Here is a 12,102-nt window from a genome sequence, read left to right on the forward strand (position 1 = left end):
GAACCACTGCAGGCAGCTTTTTATGACAGAACTACACAGATCCTGATATTGCTTTGTGGGTGTGTTTGTTACTCCTCGGGTCTCTCACCCTCTCTGCGATAAACACGGGAACATGAGCAACTGATTCTTAAAATAATGAGAACTACTGCTGTCCACATCCTCTCGATCACTGTGCGTTTGGATGTGTACACGCACAATTTTGCTGCCAGTTGCTGTGTCTCAAATGGTCAGAGCATTTGGCTGAAATGTTGGTTGTCCAAGCCCAAAAAGAGCACAGAGCCTCAAATATTTCACATCAAGTATTGAGAACGACCATGTACTGACAATACAACCACTAGAGCTCATCCATGATTGACCCTGAGTCCGCAATGAGTGAGACGGTCACGTGCAGCAAAATGTGACCCCACTCTCTACAAGCCCCTGCTGCCAACTGAAAGGGGCCACTGCAGTTTCAATCAGCGGCTTCCGGCTCAGCCCTGGGACACAGCTCATGGAAACTCCTTCTTCAGGAACGGCTGTTACCGTGTGAAAGGATAAAACATTCTAATTCAAACTGGAAATGTCTTCCGAAGATTGTTCCTGTTTTTAAAACATTTTATAATCAGAATTCCTTTCTCGAATATTAGAAGTGGCAAACTTTGTAGGTAGGTAGAACAAAGGCAGTCTTTGATTGTTGGGACTCTGTCTCTTCAGCAGATGGGATTCCCTACACTCTAATCAGAAATGATTTGGTTTCCCAAGGTATTTTCCCGATTGATTTGCAGTCTGCCAGAGTGGCTGGGAATCACTTCGGTGACCTAAGAATCAGGGTCAAAACATGAAAATATTAACAGAGAATCGAAAATCTAGGGGCAAGGCCTAAATGTGTTGTAATGGTCTGAAGGAATAAATCTGAGAATTGAAAGACTTGGATAATGTTATTTGCAATGGGGAGGAATGAACGAGATTTTTGAAATTTGCCGTGTCAGCTGAATTAAACTCAGTCTGATATGATAAATTAACCAACACCAATCCTGTCCTGGTACGCTCAGTCGGTAGAGCTTGAGACTTTTAATCTCAATAGTGTGGGGTCGAGACCCACGCAGGGCGCTGTTGTTTGTTAATAGGTTTGCCGCTCTCCTTTAATGTTGCAAGAGCGAATTCGCTCGCTGAGGCAGGTTTTGTTGACACATGTTTTCCTCCATTTTTGATCATCTCTTGGTTTCTGTGTGAAAACTGTCTCCACTGTACTGCAGGTGCAAGAGACAAGGTTATCAGTTCAGCCGAATATGCTATTAACGATGTCCCTTCCAAAACGTGAGGTTCCATTCCAAACGTGCCCCAACCTAAAATGTCCAGAGATGTCGAATGCGAATGGCCACATGACAGTGACAGCTGCATGTCAAATGGTGTTGCAATAGAATTAACTGAATGAGAATGCTCTGTTGGAAACCGAATGGAACTCTCCCTGGAATTTTCCCAATTCACTCGGTAAATGATGCTGTTGTGTACCCATATGTGTTTATGTAATGAACAGCTTATTGTCAGTAACAGGGGTCGGGGTGATGCAGGATAGTGAGGTTTCCGTGTGGTTCAGAAGTGATTTGTTGGAATAGGGAATTCAAACGTCCACAGAGCAAACATAGCTGATTGGTCCAGGATCAGACTTTTCCCTTCTGTTTCAGTACGAACAAAAGAAATTGCGGGAAAATCTCAGCATGTCCATTTCCGTCTACCTATTTTATTGAATATCTCCTGACGCTCAACTTTATACTCAGTTTCTCTTTTATTACTCCGTCTCCAAACATTCTCCGAGTCTCAAAATTTAATAGCAGAACTGTTCCATCTCTCACCTCGCTGAGTTATGAGAGGAGGACTTCGAAATGCACGATTAACTGTTTCTCTTTCCTTAGATACTGGACGGTCAGAGACCAGAAGGCATCGGAGGACAGTTAGAGCTTTCAGCCCATCTGGTCGGCCCGCCATTCGGTCATGACTCATATCGTTCCCAAACCAATTTTCAGCCTTCTGTCTGTAACACTTATCTCCCCTGAATTTAGGATCCAGTCTTTTTCCCAAAGTGTGAATGAAACTGTCCCAACCGTCTCCACATCTGCTGGCAGCTTTTACACCGTATCTGTGTGTGATCGAGCTCAATTCCAGTCCCACACAGCAAACACGTCTGTTCTGAGCAATGCAATCCCCGCTGCATGACAGATCTATCGGGTCTCTGACCCCACGGTTATTCTGCGAGACAGTAGTTAGCTGCTTCAGCACGCACGGCAAGGACCGGTGCTTCAAAATGTGGGGACAAAGAACGATAGGCACAAGAGATTGTACAGGTTAGGTCGAAATGGTTATTGTCAACTTTAGTGGAGTCCCTGCTTCAGAGTCTGGGTTTGAATCGCCCAGGCCTGGATAAAATTCCAAGTCAGGAAATGAAGATTTATTTCTCTTCTTGTGGCTACTCTGAATGAAAACCATTTTCTGTTTCAACATACAGCACAGACCCGGTTCTGCCAGAAGGAATCCAGTGATTGATTGCATCCAACTGGAATCATAGAGTCATAGGGATGCACTGCAGGGAAACAGACCCTTCGTTCAAACCTGTCCATGCTGACCGGAAATCCCAACCCAATTTGGTCCCTCTTGCCAGCACACGGCCCATATCCCTCCAAACCCTTCCTACTCATATACAATTTTAAATGCCTCTTAAATGTTGCAATTGTACGAGCCTCCACCACATCCTCTGGCAGCCATGGTAGCACATACACCGAATAAATTGTCACTTCAAATCCCCACTAAGGATCTCGCTTTTTCTAAGCTGAAACTATCTCGCTGTTCATTCAATGTTGCTATGTCTAATTCTTGGAACTCCCTCCCTATCGACATCATGGCTGTATCACTGTGTTGAGCACTTCGAGGACGAAGTAAAATAACTTACCATCTCAATCTCTTGAATAATTATGGTTGGGCAGTGAAGCCTATCCCAAAGAGTGATGTGCATTCTCCAGAATTTCGTTTGAAAAAACTGCAGTTTCCAAGTGGACATCCGAAAGTGGTCCGGAACAAAAGGAAAGTTTCGATGGGAAAGTATGATAAACTGCAAGTCAATGATGACTGAGATGAATGAGGCAGAACCTGAGTGAGGAGCTGTTGGTACAAGGATCAATGTCAGTGCTCATGGTTTAGCCCTTACTGCCCACTGTTAACACCAACTCACACACCACTCCTGGTAAATTCACCACAATTACCCTGGGCACTTCGTATGAGTTTCCCTCTGTGCATATTCAGGCGGTAAATCGGCCCCGAGAGGATGAACGCATACTGTTTATCCTGTCAGGTTAAAGAGGTGAAGGCATCAGTTTGAAATCAAAGCAAGAAGAGATTGACTCTTTCTCTACATTTTCAGTGGACAGTCACCAGCTGTGAACTTCTTTCCTGCACAAACGGACGTTGATATAAATTCTCAACGAGCAGCTTTATTATAGAAAGGCAGTCCGATTAACTGTGATCAAATACTTCATTAAATGCCCTTATTAATTTGAAGAACAGTGTCTGTGGTTTCGTCAGTTAAAGCATATCGTAATAACCAGACGTTAATGGTGTCAAATGCTGTTAAATGTTCTGTATATTGAAAGTTCATTGTTTTAACTTCTTGTAAAAGCCGTATTGTTTATCCAACATCGCGAAAGTGACGGCTCAGCATGTGTTGGAGCTCAGACCGTTATTATTTCGTGCTACCAAGCCCTACCTCCTGATGTGGACCCATTAGTCTCTGTTCTATCCTGCTAATTCAACGCAGAGTTCTTCTTACTCTGTTCGATGAGGATTTGTCTATCTCTTCTACTATTATTCTCCATCCGTCTTTTCAAGTTTTTTGGGAATAATGAAGAGACGCAGGAGACACTGCAGACTTGCAGGACAATGTTGTAGTAATAACGCATCCAATGAGATAATGGCTCTCATTGTCTGCTGTTGCCATTCATTGATTTTCGGCAAACGGCAATGGCACCATAGAAATCTTATAGTTGGAGTGAAACAGCTTCTTTTTCTGGTCTATTATGAATACTATTTAGAATTGTAAAAGCTCATAACGTTTTGAGTGAACAAATGTCACCTGATCTCAGACCTAAGTAACACAGACATTACTTGGAGACTGTGAGCCCAGTTCTACACACTCTGGCCTGGGGGGGGGGGGGGGGGGGGTGCGGAGGAAGCCACGGAACAGCCTCCGATTTTAACACTTTTCCAAGAGTTGAAATGAAAAATGAGGGATATTGACAGACAGAGAGTGGGAGAATGTAGAAAAGAGTGAGATGGTACAGAGACACAAAGGGACACAAACAGAAATTCTCCATTCACCATGGCTGCTCATCGATATAAAGGAGAAGAAAAAGGTAATGAAGGCCAGCCTTTCACCAACTCAGGGCAACAGCAACAGCATTACAGCCGATAAAGGAATTTTGCATTTTTACAGATGACGTCTGTCAGCTCATGAGAGATTCTGGTAAGTATGCTGTTTAGCGAAATGAAATTGACAATTACCCAGGCAATAAAACAATAAAAAGTATAAGGAGCCTGAATCTGTGATGTGAAACAATAAATCTCTTTGTCTCCACAGATGCTGTCAGGCCTGCATAGTTTATCTGTCAATTCCTGTTGTTGATTCAGATTTCGAGGATTCACACTTCTTTGTTTTATGCTAGTCTGAATCCTGTTTGTGACAATACTGAATTAATGGCCAGTTCCATATAAATTCCCTGCTTTGGGAAGTTTGTCAACAACATAAACGGTCAGAGGAAATCCCCCATTGCTACAGCAGTGAGACCACTGAGTCCTTAACAGTAGACTTCCACAGAAAGTGAAATATGGTGCTGAATGTTTTCTCAATGAATCCACTTTTACTTTTTTCATTTGTGATCATTTTAGCTGCACATTCAGTTTATTTCTTTCTTCCATTTCTGTCAGCTTGGAAAAGGCCTTTCCGCCCATCTGCAGTGCGGGTCATTGGACATTCATCTTTTCGAGTCCAGGAGCTACTATGTTTTGGAGGACCTTCTGCACTGCATCTCGGGTGGGGTGTGTGCGAGGCTGTACCACTATATTCACCTGTCTATAGATATCGGAGAAGGGTCTATCTATTGCACACCACCAGGCTTCCTTATCGCTCTTCTGAATCTTTTTTTATTATTACCCTTGCCATGGCACCTCCTTCTTTGATAACAGGAATCCGATATCCCGTGTCAGGTGTACCTGTAGCCGTGATGGATACTACTCAGTGCCAGTAACTGGGTACACAAGGATCTCTGTGTAAATATTTATTGCCTTATTTATAGTCGTCCTGGTTTCCAAACGGGCATGGGTGGCATGTAAAGGTCAACTGAACATCCTTGGTTAAGATTACCGTCTGCTGTTGTATCCCAGACACCCCTGCCTTCACGACTCGTCCTACCATGCAGCTCCATATTTCTATGAGTTTTCTAATCGTTACTTACACTTATTTGGATCCGGTGTTGTCCAATGTCTCCTCAAGGTCAGCTACACGTTTGCAACGGCTGGCGTGTAGCAACGTGGCTCCTTCGGCGATCTTAACAGCTGTCTGTGTTGTAGGGAGCCCTTGGAACGGTCCCAGCCAGCTCTTCGCCTTCATGCTTTTGCTCCTGAAGTCTTTCACCACTATCCAGTCTTCAGGTTCTAGATTGTGCATCTTCCCTTCTGCTGATTGGGGTCGTGCTGCTCTTCTTTTGTTTCTGTATTTGAGACAGAAGTGTGGAGAGTTTTATACCGTAACATAATATCTCGTCCTCACAGTGGTCTGTTATATGTTTTACAATCGGTCTTGGCCAATTCCTGTATTGGGCCATCTTCCAAACAAAATCTCAAACGTCCTAATATTTACTTTTCCTCTCCTTCATATACATTAGCACAAGTGAAAATGCCTTTGTCCATGTCACCTCTAGTTCCTCACAACATTTTGCCAATTTATTTTTAAGGATAGTTTTCTCTCTTTCCGCTGTCCCACCGCTCGCTGGGTGATTGGCACAATATTGCCTCACCTTTATTCCCAAGTAATCACTGATCGGCTACTGCACTGGCATCCTGTTTAGACGTGGGAGCACTTCCACCCCATGGGAAAACATCAACTATTACCAGACAATGCCTTTTCCCTTCGCTGGGTGTTAGTTAAATAAAATCCATCTTAAATGTTCAAAGGGTCTTTGGGATTGGGGGTGTTCTGCCTGATTCATTTGTATTCCCCTCCCCACATTATTAGTGGCACAGATAACACATTATTCACATTATTTTTATGAGCAATGAGTAAATCCCTTTCTGTACCAGCGTGCTGAAATATTGTCGTAAATCCCCACGTTTGACACATGGTCCTTACCGTGTGTTATTTTGGCATAGAAAGGGAATAAAGATCGTGGTAGACAGGGTTTCCCACTGGGGCCACACCACACCCATTCCCTCATTCTGCACCCTGCCCTGTCCATTCACGCTTCTCCTTCGATGTGGCCTGAGACTGTAACTCCCATAAGTCTGCTTTGGATTACAAATATTTGACATACACATGTCAAACTCATCACTTGGCGGCTGATTGGCTGCTGTCCTTGCGGCTCAGTCTACGTTTTCATTGCCTTGAGAAATTGAATCATAATTTTTCCTGTGGGCTTCACATTTACATACAGTGATTGATTTAGGTAATCGGACTGCTTTCAGGAGGTCAGAGATCAGGCCATTTTATGTGATTGGCTTTCCAGTGGAGGTCAAGAAGCCCTTGTTTTCCCACAGTGATCCAAAATTATGTACAACACCGAATGCATATCTGTTGTCGATGTAAATATTCACTGTTCGTCCTTCGGCCAATTGACATGCCTCAATCAAGGCAATCAGCTCTGCTGCTTGCGCTGACAAATGAGAAGAAAGTGATACCGCTTTGACTACCTCGGGGGTCGTTGCTACAACATACCAGACACTGGCCTATCTCTTTGCTTCTGAATGCTGACCTATCCACAATAAAACACCGTTTCCAGATTCTAAATTGGTGAATCCTATACGTCTGGTCTCGGGCTTCAAATGTCATTAATTACAGTGACACAATCATGTGGGTCTCTGTCTCCTTCTGTGGGGAGAAGACAAGCAGCATTAAGGACGTTACATCGCTTTATTGTCATGTTAGGCTTCTCCAATAGCATAGCATTGTATGTGAGCCAACGTGCAGCCGACATGTGTGCTGTGTTTTGCTCAGAAAGCAGTAAGGATACTGCATGTGGGACCAGTCGGTTTAATTCAACAAAGCCGACTATGTCCCTGGAAGCTACAACAGCCTTTTCAAATGGAGGCAGGACACGGAGGCATTTATGCAATCCTGCCGTTACGGGATCTAAGTTGAGGTGAAAACTAAGCTACTGGCCTCAATTTTCCACACATAATTCTGCATCAGCACAAATGTCATGCAGGCACGCTTCTCATCCACTGTTTGTCCAAAAGGCTTGTTTGGATTTGGAATCCCAGTGTCGGTGTAGTTTGGAGTGCCATTTCAATTCAACAAAGGCACTCTCGGCCTCACGGGTCACTGCAACGGACTCTAGCTCTGCAAACCTGAACCATGAACTATGTCACTTTTAGGCGCCAAAAGGTTTGCGTAATGTGGGTTAAACATTCTAAGCAGGATCGCATGACCAAAAAGGATAACAATTGTTTCTTCATGTGAGGCTTTGAATTTTGCTGGTTTGCTTGAACTCTGTCTTGACCAATGGCCATTCCTTGTTCAGATATTAAGTGACCTAAGAACTTCAACTGTCATTCCACAAGTTGTAGTTGTGCAAGACTAGATGGCAGAGCATCGCAAGCCTACCTTTCTCACATTGTTTCTCTGTTGATGCTGCGATTAAGCATTCGTTTACATACTGCAGAAGCGCTGAGGCCCCGGTTAAAACAAGAGTCTCCAGACTCCTGTGTAGAGCCTCGTTAATTATGGTGGGGTCTCACAGTAATCTTGAAAATGTCACGTGAAAGTATACCATTTGCCTTTGAATGGAAAAGTGAACCGGAATTGACTGTCGGCGTGTAACAGTACACAAAACAAGGCATTTGCTAAATCCACAATAGGGAGCCATTTACATGCGGTGGAATTTGAGCCAATATAATATTGGGGTTGGGAACACTTGGGGTGTGCTGAACAACAGCGTTCTTGATAACCTGCAGGTCATGAACAAACCTCCATTCCCCCGATTCACCTGGAATGTTTGCCTTTTTGAACGAAAAGAATGGGTGTTCGCACCAGTGATTATTCACGGGGGATTATCACTCCAGCCTATAAGAGAGATTCAAAGACTGGAGTAATTCCTTGCACAGCCTCCGGTTTTAACGGCTCTTTTGCTTTGCAAGGATGATACTCAGACTTCGGGGTTATTCTTAAGGATTCGTATGAGGCCCACATCGTGTTTGCCTTTTGCGCTGAAATCAGTTGGGACCCTTCTTAATCTTGGGCCCGACACATCTACCATAGGTAAACGCCATTCGACACTCCTGTCGGGGATTACCTGGACTGCCCTGTCTGCCTGAGTTAGCCAATTTAGTTTCTTCCTATACGTCCTTATAACTGCATTGAAGCAGATACCCACACCGACCCTGAAGATACAATGATTCGTTTTTTGTGCCTGTCGTATCCATGGTCCCAAATTCTGACACCTGTCGCTGGATCACTTCGCCAATGATCCGTGAGAAAAAGAGCCTTCCACATCAAAACAACAGGGTCTATTTACCGTCATAGATACTTAAAAAAGTTTAAAGTGACAGCACATCTGTGATCATTCCAATAAAATTCGCACAATAACAACTGATCTGGTTTAACCAATCTCCTGAACCAATCCTTCTCTTATGATTTGTCAGGATCATCGCGGTGTATGTGTGCTGTGCAGTGCAGCATATCTCCAGCAAGAAAATCTGTGTTAATGGGATAAATATGGCTACTTGCTTCCTGGGTGAGTGAATCACTCACGGAACCTATCGCTCTCTGACATGCATCAGGGGTCGTGATTTGTATTTTCCAGACTGCACTGTTAAATCTTCTTTTTGTATTACCTGCAAGCCCGTCGGGATACTGCGCAAATCGGACCCCAGTCTCACTATGAGATCCCGAGACATCAGATTTAAAGTACAGAATTCCGATAACAGAAATGAGAATTGGAATGTTTCCCCATTACTGGTTTCGCACAATAGGGGTGCGGTAAATCTCTCTCGTGTCACGACTCCTGATGCGCCCATTAAGTTCAGGAAGCTTCCGTTCATCTTTATTTGTGTCGACTCTCTGAACTGCCTTGATTTATGAACTGAATATGTTGCCCTTGTATCTTCCACAAAAGTAAGAGGTGCACCTTCCACATATAACATAGATGTAAGCATTGACTTATATGCGTCATCGTTGTACTGAAAATATAGTTCACGCTTCGCAAACTCAGTGCTCAGTTTTGAGGTGGGACATGTTTCATTGCCCATAAGGTTAGTAGTAGAGATGAGAATAAGCGAGTATTCTTTGCCAAGCATAAAGCAAAGAGGCTTACGTGTAACTTTGGGGCTGCCCCCCTCCACCTCAGCCTTCCTCCATTAGTCACCCTGCTGCCCAGCCTCCAGGGCCGATTGAGGCTCTCTGGGCGTGCACTGCCTGACTCAGTGGTCCAATGCTCTGCAAACAAAGCACCCGCCAGATTTACCTCTGCCAACCCTTCTTTTCACGCAGCACCTCCTTTCAACGGTTTGCATCATAGTAAGCTGAGCTTTAAGTGTTTGCTTTTCCATCTTTAATTTCCGTTTTCTCTTCTCTTGGGCCGGAAAGTTTGCAGCAAGTAGTGCGTGGAGTTCTATCAAATTCAGGTTTCCGATGTCCCAGGTAATACAGTGGCAAGACGCATCATGTAATGGGCGCCTGATAGCTTTTATATATTCCCTTTAAAGTAAAATTTGCTTCTTCTTATCAACACTTCAAGGTCAGTGGCCTGAAACATTCGAGTTCCTTTCCAGATATGGAGTTGTTTTTTTCTAATTCCTTGGCTGTTGATATGTTAGTTTGCTGGCCTTGTAAGTCTGCTATTAGTTCTTTTTAAATATACATAGATTTTCTATCTGTCTGCAACACTTGCCCTCTGCAAAGTCAGGCCCTTACATTTTTTGTTTCCCTGTGCTTTTTATGGTTTCAAAAGAAATGTTAATTTCCATTGCAATGGACATCACATTATTTTCACAGGTCGGTGCAACACCGAGGGCCGAAGTGCCCGTACTGCCCTGTAACGTTCTATGTTGTAAGATACAGATCCTGGTGGTTTCCGATGTCTCCTCACTGTGGAAACTTCCAGACACATCTTCCAATTATTTATCTGCACTTCATTCAATCCAGAAAACTGTAGTTCCTGCTGAGAATGTGATCTCTCTACAATGGAGAGAGGAAAACAGAGTCTGTGACAAATCTGAGATCACTGACGTTTTGTCCAGAATCAACAAAAATTACCCCAGTCTTCCAGTGTCCTGTCACTTTAACATTGCATTGTGTTCCCAAGCTATCATACCAGTCTCTGGTCTGCTGCAGTTCTTCTTCAAGGCACAGCGCAAGCTGAAAGATCGGGCAACTCATTTTCTACTGAAAGACCATGCAGATTTCAGGACCCAACATCGAGTTCAATCATTTTGGATCCTCTCCGCCCTCTTCCACATTTTTCACCCACCCATACATCCCATCAGTTCCAAACACGAATCAGTGGACTCGAAGCGTTCACTGTCCTTTCTCATCATAGATGGACAAGAGCTGCTGATTTTGTTCAGACATTTTGGCATTTCTTCAAAGAGCATTTCTTTTTCCGTTATAATCACAAGACTGCAGGAACCTTCTGATTGTAGGAGGAGAAGTTCACAGGAGATGAAAAAAATGCCAAGGGCTGGACCATTCGCATTGTGAAGGTCGATGAGCTACGCTGGGGCTGTGCAACTAAGCACAGAGAAGGCTGAGTGAGAAACTGATTAACATGCACATATTATGAAGAGGATAGATATGCATGACAGGAATAAGGCTTTTCGGGAAGGAATAATAACCAGTGACATAGATGAAAAGCAGGAGAAAAGCGGTTTAGAGGAGATTTAGGAAGAACGCTTTCACCCATAGAGTGTTGTTCATCTTGAATTTCTTATTTGAAAGTGTGGTAATGCTAAGTATTATGAGGACATTTCAGCAGTATGTAGCCGAACACTTAAAGATCCAGAGCACACGTGAATAAGTGTGACGAGGTCAGACAGACGTGAGATGGGTGTCCCGAACGAAATCGTTCTAAGGCAAGCTTTTGTGGCGAAAACTGGGTGAGGCCGCGACTCTGTGGTGCAATGGAAAGCGCGTTGAATTTCTATGCCTTTCTTAAGACTGCCATTCAAAACTTGTGGATGCAACTCTCATCAGAGTCGAGTTTTAGTTTATGGTTTGAAAGGTGTTCAGAACAGACTCGGCTGCTCATCTGCAAAACCTATAACATTCATGCAGAAACCCAACTGTCGCGAAATGCAACATTTTCCTCACAGCGATAAATAACTTCGATGTCTATTTATGGTAGAGATCGATAAATATGTGTTAGCCACTTGGCAACACGATGATGTGGATACGCTGGAAAAAGACATAAAAGTGCTGTGTGAGCTATGATGGTACAGAATGGCGTGACGGGCAGGAGCGGTGTTAATAATGGCCTAATTCTGCTTCTTTCTGCTTGAGTCTTTTCTGGCCCAGGTTTTTAAACAATCACAATGAAAACAATGTGAATCGACACAAAGTAATATTTTTTGTCTCACCTCCACTTCGCTACCCTCCAAGCTGGAATAGATAGCTCCTGTTTCAGCTTTAGGTCAGACAGTGGAGGATTCTCACAAGTTCTCTATCAGGCTGAACATCACTTCATATAGGTTTCCAAGTGGACACATGGAGCAAGCGATTACATGGATGCTGGGGATTGAAGGACAGATTTCCCTCTTGCTGGGCTAGAATTCTGGCCAAGGTAATGCACGTGAATTTCTGACATTTTGAAACTTACTCTGGATTCTTGCGATTTTACTAATTAAACTAAAATTCAATTTGCCCTTGCATAA

The 12,102-nt window shown here is 43.7% G+C and overlaps 1 non-coding gene across 1 annotated transcript; it reads left to right on the plus strand.

Moving 5' to 3' along the window:
• Positions 1–1,015: 1,015 nt before the first annotated feature.
• On the plus strand, positions 1,016–1,089 carry trnak-uuu (transfer RNA lysine (anticodon UUU)). The gene has a single exon. It is a non-coding gene; the product is annotated as a tRNA-Lys (tRNA).
• Positions 1,090–12,102: the final 11,013 nt, after the last annotated feature.

This window comes from Chiloscyllium punctatum, chromosome 18 (genome assembly GCF_047496795.1).
Source record: "Chiloscyllium punctatum isolate Juve2018m chromosome 18, sChiPun1.3, whole genome shotgun sequence".
NCBI classification, from domain to species: Eukaryota; Metazoa; Chordata; class Chondrichthyes; order Orectolobiformes; family Hemiscylliidae; genus Chiloscyllium; species Chiloscyllium punctatum.